The following is a 7694-nucleotide window of genomic DNA, read 5'->3' as shown; positions in this document are numbered from 1 at the left end:
TTTACAACAAAGATAAATTCAAATTAAATTCTGATGTCTATAACATGAATACTAGACAAAAATATAACTTCCACCTACCCTCATCAACTTTATCAGTATATCAAAAAGGAGTCTACTTTACTGGCATAAAAGTGTTCAACAATCTGCCACAAAGTATTAAAAACTTGGGCAATGATACTAAAAAGTTTAAATCAGAGTTAAAGAATTATCTACATGCTCATTCCTTCTACTCTTTAGATGAATACTTCAATGTAAATAGAGAATGATGTAAAATTAAGTTATATTAATTTTTAAGCTAAAATTGCCTGTACTTATGTATGTAACCTTTTGACTTGTTCTGTATCCAAAGGTACTAACCTACTTAGGATTTATAGAATGTAAATAAATTCAATTCAATGGCTCTGGGGTCGACTCAGTCTCTAACACAAATGAGTACCAGGAATTAAATAATTTTCATGGCGAGTAAAGCGCGGCCGGCGCATAAGGCTGACAATCTTACCATCTTTGAGCCGATTTTCTAGATAATGTGGGACCCTCAACATCTCACAGCCCTATGGGCCTTCACAGCCTGTTACAGGGATAGCTTTAGTTTTTTGACTTACTTTAGAATTAAAATTATAATGCAAAATGAACGGAGAATTTATAAACCACTGATTTCGACCCATACTGGTAACAAATCCAATAAAGAGGGGGCATATTCATGTAATGATTGCCTGATGACGACCCGATAGGGTAGAAACATGTAGCAGTACCTCGACACATTAAACAAATGCTAATACAGTAGCACTGATTTATTATAGAATTGTTGTTCTCACTGATACATTAAGAATACCAGTTATACAATATTCAATAAACTAATATTCAAACGAAGACCCAGTTTCAATTACGAATGTGAGGTAAACCATTCAATATTTCAGATATAACGCAATCTACACGTATTATTTTCATCATACTGTAAAATTTCAAAATGCTCTAACCGATGAAGTTTAGTTTTATTAAGATAATGTTGCATACAAACGTCAATCACCAGAAATAACCTACACTTCACGAAAGAGGTCGAAGTTTGCGACCATTTGTGTGCATGAACTATAATCATATAGTAGTCACTCTATCGAAGAACAAAAACTTCCACTTGATAACAGCACAATCTGCATGTTTATCAGATTCATGTCCCAGAAAATTCCAATATATCTATGTAATGCACAAAAATACGAAACGGTCGCACATTGCAAAAACAAACTTCCGGCTGAGCAGCCTTCACTGCTCAATGTCATACATATTTTTAAAATTCTAATCTGTACCAAACTTAATTATGTTACAATAACATACTATTATAATAAATGTACAACATTCCCATACTATACCACCGATCTACTTAATCAATAATAGGATAAATGCTTTCGGTATTTAGCCGTGGTTTTAACAAAAAAGCTTTCACCATTACATAAAAACGCATTTGTGGATACACATGAAATCGCTATAACGACAATCAAGAAATGTATAAACAGGTCTGTGTAATATTATACATACGGATCAAATAGATATAGTACGATAAATTTTTACAACGCAGCCATTCATAACCCACTTTGCAGGCTGGAAGACTACTAGTGTTACTAGCGTTCCTAGCGACGAACGCACACACCAGAGCGATCGCGGTGGCGGTCAGATATTTCGATGTGGCTCAGGATAGGGACCAGTGGAGGGCTCTTGTGAACACGGTGATGAACCTTCGGGATTCATAAAATGCTGGGAATTTCTTGAGTAGCTGCAGAATTGGAGGCTCCTCAAGAAGGGCTCAGCTCCATCAGTAAGTACGCTTTCAGACAGGCAGCGTTCTACTCCGCGGTGGCGATCGGATGTAGCTTGTAGAGTTTGACCACAGGCCGCGTGACTGTGTGTTAGCATGAACAATGAGTATAACAACAGAGCAACATATTGAAGAAGTAAAATTACATAATATCTCCCTTAATTAGGTCCATTAGATCATCAAAGCACTGAATTGGCATCCGAAAGTAACTATAGAATCGTTCATGTTGCCGCAGTTGCCGATATAAAGTATGAAGTTCTCCTTCATGTTCACGAACCAGATTAAGGTCGTGAATCTACATTTTCTTATGCTTCTTTCTGAAAAACTATATTAATCAATATATATTAAGTGTGATGTTAATATTTGTAATAACTTCTCAAACTTCTCCAATTGTACACAATAAAAGGAATAAACCTTACTTGTTGCTGCTCATCATCATCAACTACCGCTACCAAAAGTATCGATTCTTTCAGGCCGTTCCAGGCGAGATAATCGATGCATCGTTTACGATGTTGTGCTTACGCGAGTTTTCAAACTGATCGCTACCACCGCTTTGTTGGTGTGAGAAGACGGAGTAGATAACGTAGATACCGTGACGACCGTGACTACCGTGACCGTACCGCGTTCGGTCTGGTGCGCTCTGGTGTCCTGGTGTGTGGGAGCCTTAATAAAAGGACGGTAGGTGTCAGCGTGCAGGAGCTAGCGACTGTCATAGGGGTATTTTTTTATTGTAGAAAAATATATTGTAAATAGAAAATGGGCCTAGGCATTGCCCATCCGGCACATTCTTATAAATATCTTATTCTATAATAGCGGTTACCCAGCCATACTCAATATAGACCTTATTTCTGTATATGAATGGTATGCTTATTACCCCGAGTTAAGTTAGAAATATATATGAAGTGGAAAATTCTTGTTACGATATTTCTGTAGGTTATGCACCTTTCGATGTAGCTGAAAGGTCTGTAGAAACTCCATACTCACCGTGTACTGTGATTGTGTTATACTTTCTATATTGTAAGAAATTTTGCACTTTTAATGAAGGAGCATAAAGAAGGTATATGATGGAGTACAAAGGTGTACTGAGTGTAATCAAGTGTATGTAACGAATGTACTATAATCAATTATTGATATATGTCATGAATGGAATATTGTAAATGTAATCAAATGAAAAGCATGACTAAGTAGCAAAACTAGAGGGTTACTGAATGGATACAGTAACACCTGTCATTAATTACCACTATAATTACTATAATTAAAAGAACCCCTCTAAGGTTCAATCAAACGTAACATTTGGTATTATAGAATAAATGTAAGAATAATGTATGAAACCAGTCTAGACATGTTACTAATAAAAGCTGTTATCTTAGTCACCCGCATGGGACAGATGACATTATGACCCTGATGTCGATGCGAGGGAGTAAACAGTCGCCCTAACCAATTAATCTGATAAAGGCGACCACATCAAAGTCTGAAAGTTAAGAATTGTAACATGTCGTGACAAGTGTGTGTTATAGGTCTAAACTGGGAGAGGAGCTGACTCACGCCCACGAGCACAGATGTTTTGTCATACTGGTAGACGCTATGAGTGGACTTTGTTCAAGCCAACGTCCAGATTGGTCCCATAAATACAGGAGTATTGTAGCTCCAAGTATCATATCTATTGATCATTCTTCAGACGGCGAAGCTCTGCCGGTTTTCGGTCCGAGCCTTTATTGTGTAAATTTTCCTATATTCTATTGGAAGTTGGTGTTGTATTGCAATTGTAATTACTTAACATCAGTGTATCTTCATAACATCATATTAAATAACATTCTTATATTCTGCAACCAAAAGACTTAGGTCTTTTGCGTACCTACAAAAGGTATCCTAAAATTCTACGAGAGCTTTCTCTCCAGTGACTTCACCACCTCATCACCGGCGGCAACGACATCAGCGAGAAAAGCCCACTCAAATATTTCATTACTTCATTACATGGTGGCAGCGTTGGTGGGATAATTGCAGAATAATATTCGTAATTACATTCTAGTAATCAACGCGGTTGCTGACGGAAAGGCTAGAGGGACTTGGAAGCGCCGAGGAGAATTCAAGCCTGCTCCGAGGAATCAATGCTCTAGAGGATCCCAAGGGCCCAGGGTACCTGGACGAAGGCAACCACCACTTCCGTGTGAGGGAGCTTCCACAAGCGGCCTCTGCTGAATCCGGAGGGACAGCCCAGGTGACCAGCCGGAAGCAGCAGTCGACGCGAGAGGGGCTAGAAGACACCCCAAGGGGCACCATCTTCGACGTCCCGAGCACCCTTACTCTTCTATTTTCCAAAGGTTAGTCCATCCACTATGCAGACGAAGAGGTTGATTTTATTTCTGTGGTTCAGGCAGTCAAACTAATATCAACTACATTCAGTGGGAATCCTAAGCAGTTGCGCGAATTTATTGAGGGAGTTGAGGCAGCCCGACAGGTCGTTCACCCATCACAACATCCCCTTCTTTTGAAATTTATTGAGTCCAAAATCACAGGTGAAGCTAAGGACAGATTATTAGCTCGATCAGAAAGACATACATGGGAGCAAATTAAAGTAATTTTGGAAGAAAATTATGCTGTGAGAAGAACACTTGAATACTATGCAAGTGTGCTCTTCACAACCAAACAGGGGATGAGTGAAACTGTAGCTCAATGGGGTTCAAGAATTGACAATATGGGTTTAGACTTGACGAGAGAGGCGAGAACTAGAATAGAAAAACTAATCCCCGTGCAGTGGAAGGAGGAGCTATTTTAGTCTCTGAATTTATGAAGGGATCATTCGTACCAGGTCTAAAAGATGATAGGATAAAATACGTGGTAAAAGCAAAAGGAGAAGATCATTCGTCAGCCCAACTCATAGAAACAGCGTTACAGGAAGAGAGCGAAGTGAAATCGCAAAAACTTAAAGGAAATCAGCATAGTTTGAACTGGCTGAACGCAGGTAGCTATGGAAGCTTAAGGAAGGATTACAGACCCCAGGTAAAGAGGGAGGTAAATGCAGTTACCTCGCCTAAGTGTTTTAGATGTCAGCGTGCAGGCCACATGGCAAAAGATTGTAGGGCAAGGGCACCTACGTGCGGTTCATGTCGCAAGGCTGGGCATGAGACCAGGAATTGTAGAGCAGGGAGCTCACAGGGAAATGGGCAGTAGGGTATCCTATGCAACCGAGGATGACCCGCCCGATAGGTTGCGAGAGAGAAGAAATAATAAGGAATAAAGTTGGTAAAGGAAGACAGGGGGACGCTTCTGATCTTCATGGATCCGACGGGACCATTATAAATAATAGTAGGAAGTCAATAGGGTTCGTAAACGTTCATGAGAGTCCTACAGAAATCATAGGAAATGATTCGGGTGAAGATTCAAGAGGGATCAAAAATGATCATGAGAATCTTGTAGGAATCGTAGGAAACGATTCAAAGAAAGTCATCGGGGATGACGTGTTAGGCCACTATGAGATATATGTAGTGAGCAAAGAGTTGAAAGGAGAGTTAAGGGTCGCTCTTCTGGATTCAGGTTCGCAGGTATCGTTAGTGAAAGAATCATCACTAGCAAAATTCATTGAAGAGAAAAATGGTAATTTTCAGATATTTGGAGTAACTGGGAAAGAACTAGAGATAAAAGGAAAAGTGAATATAAACCTTGAAAACACATTAGAACCTTTAAAACAAGAATGCTATGTTGTTGACAACTTACCCAGGAACTTAGATATGATTCTAGGACAAGATTGGCTAGAGAATGCAGGCTATGGGTTTCAAAAGAAAACACCTGTCTTCATTCCACCTTATTGTGAGCAAATTGTAAAATGCAAAACATTAGTGAAAGGAGTTCGTTTTATTGAACATCAAATTTTGCAACCAGGATTAATTTGTGCAGCTAGCTTAGTAAATTGCGAACCCTTTGAATTTCCGTGTTTGTTAGTTAATTTAACAGATAAACCAGTATGTATGAACATGGATCCAAAATTAGAGAAACCACCCACTATGTTGCATAGGCAGGAATTCGAAAATCGAACAACAAGAGTAAAAAGATTGCAATTACTAAAAGAAAATTTAAGATTAAACCATATAACAGAAGGAGCGGACGATATTAGGAAAATTTGTGAGGAATACGTAGACATATTCAAACTACCAGGTGACTCACTAACTGCTACCACAGCAGCAGCGCACACAATTCCGACTCCTACCATCCCAAAGGGTAGAGCAATAACTTTGAGGAATTACAGGTTACCAGAGGCACAATGTGAGGAGGTAAAAAGACAAGTTAGTCAGATGTTAGAGGAAGATATAATAACAACCAGTAACAGCGGATGGAATTTCCCGCTACTAGTTGTTCCAAAAAAGTTAGACCCATCGGGAAAGCGTAAATGGAGAATTTGCATAGATTTTAGAAAATTAAATGAAGTAACAGTTGGCGATAGTTACCCACTACCTAACATACAAGACATACTAGATAAGCTAGGAAGAGCTAGGTATTTCACTGCATTAGACTGCGCCAGTGGATATTTGCAGGTACCAATAGCAGAAGAAGATAGATGTAAAACTGCTTTCAGCACAGCAGACAGGCATTTTGAATATAAAAGAATGTCATTTGGTCTCAAATCAGCACCTTCTACATTTCAGCGTATGATGAATAATGTTTTGTCTGAATTGATCGGAAACAAATGTTTAGTCTACATGGATGATATACTCATAATAGGAGAAAGTCTAAGTGAACATAACTCAAAATTACAAGCTGTTTTTCAAAAACTTCGTGAATTCAATTTAAAGATAGAGCCAGATAAATGTGAATTTTTGAAGGAGGAATTGAACTAGTCAGGTCACGTAGTCACGGCCGAGGGAGTTAAGCCGGACAAAGAAAAGATCAAAGCTGTGACAGATTTTCCGATACCTCAATCACAGAAGGATATCAAATCATTCTTAGGTCTCGCAGGTTATTACCGCAAATTTATAGTTGACTTTAGTGCAATTGCAAGACCACTGACAGATTTACTGAAGAAAGAGAACGATTGGACTTGGACGGAGAAAGAACAGACCAGTTTTGAATTACTGAAATCTAAACTAACTAAAGCACCATGTAAGATTTGAGGCTTTCACGGTGGTGACTATGAAGAAAGCAGTCTTCTGGGATTTGGCACCGTGTATATGTGGTGTTAACCGACGTTTCGGAGGAACGTATTGCCTCCATCTTCAGGGTAGAAGAAAAAATATTGTGACATGTTGCGCAAAGGAGAACCCCCCCACCAGCAGTGACGCGACGGGTGAGTCAGCGCTCCCCTCCCCCTCCTCCGCACGGTAATGTAACGGTGACACAAACAGGATTGTTATGGTAGTAACAGCGGTTACTACCGCTAGCGTTGCTAGCAACACAGCACCAGGCAACAAGGGTGCTTATTACGTGGCCGTTTTCTGTATTGTCCGATCGAGGCTACATGAGGCGCAGCGAAGGCTATTCACAGTCAGTCCTCGAGCTACCACCGAGTTGTACTGAGTCAGCCAGTCAGTGCGTTACCAACGAGTTCTCAGTTCGCAAGTTACGAGCTACAGACGCGTGTGCGATAACCAGTGATAACCAGTTATATCTGGAGTGTGTAATTCAGGGAGACTTGTATAGCTCCCGCGTTATTAATACGTGAAGACTCTTGAAGATAGTGTTAAGAGATTTTGTTGTAGGGTTTGTAAAGTGTGGAAACCCGTAATATTGGCCGTTATTTGAAGATTGTTAAATAAACCACTTAACCATCTCTACGGCGTCTTCAGTAATGAAACACGTTACAATATATAATAAATCTGCATGCAAAGAGACCGTGAGAACCGGTAAAAGGAGAAAGCTGTCTGCTTTTACCGGTTTTCACGGTCTCTTTGCTTGC

At 39.7% G+C, this 7694-nt stretch overlaps 2 protein-coding genes across 4 annotated transcripts in view; one reads left to right on the top strand and one right to left on the bottom strand.

The window, feature by feature from the left end:
- LOC111873668 (nascent polypeptide-associated complex subunit alpha) overlaps positions 1-2309 on the bottom strand; it is a 15659-nt gene extending 13350 nt beyond the window's left edge. Inside the window, exon 1 of one of the 2 annotated variants that reach the window (XM_023868585.1) lies at positions 2227-2309. The gene's annotated coding sequence lies outside the window, so the exon portion shown is untranslated. Of the gene's footprint in view, positions 1-1530; positions 1638-2226 lie in introns of those variants that run through there. The other variant, XM_023868584.2, reaches the window with a different exon arrangement.
- Positions 2310-4045: 1736 nt separating this feature from the next.
- The window catches only part of LOC111873669, a 10157-nt gene continuing 6508 nt past the window's right edge, over positions 4046-7694 (top strand). The window contains exon 1 of one of the 2 annotated variants that reach the window (XM_023868586.2): positions 4046-4128. The gene's annotated coding sequence lies outside the window, so the exon portion shown is untranslated. The remainder of the gene's footprint in view (positions 4129-7694) is intronic. The other variant, XM_033755154.1, reaches the window with a different exon arrangement.

The sequence above is a fragment of the Cryptotermes secundus genome, unplaced genomic scaffold (assembly GCF_002891405.2).
Source record: "Cryptotermes secundus unplaced genomic scaffold, Csec_1.0 scaffold1382, whole genome shotgun sequence".
Lineage (NCBI taxonomy): Eukaryota > Metazoa > Arthropoda > Insecta > Blattodea > Kalotermitidae > Cryptotermes > Cryptotermes secundus.
Note: the sequence above shows the minus strand (reverse complement) of the source record. Positions and strands in the feature narration are given on the sequence as shown.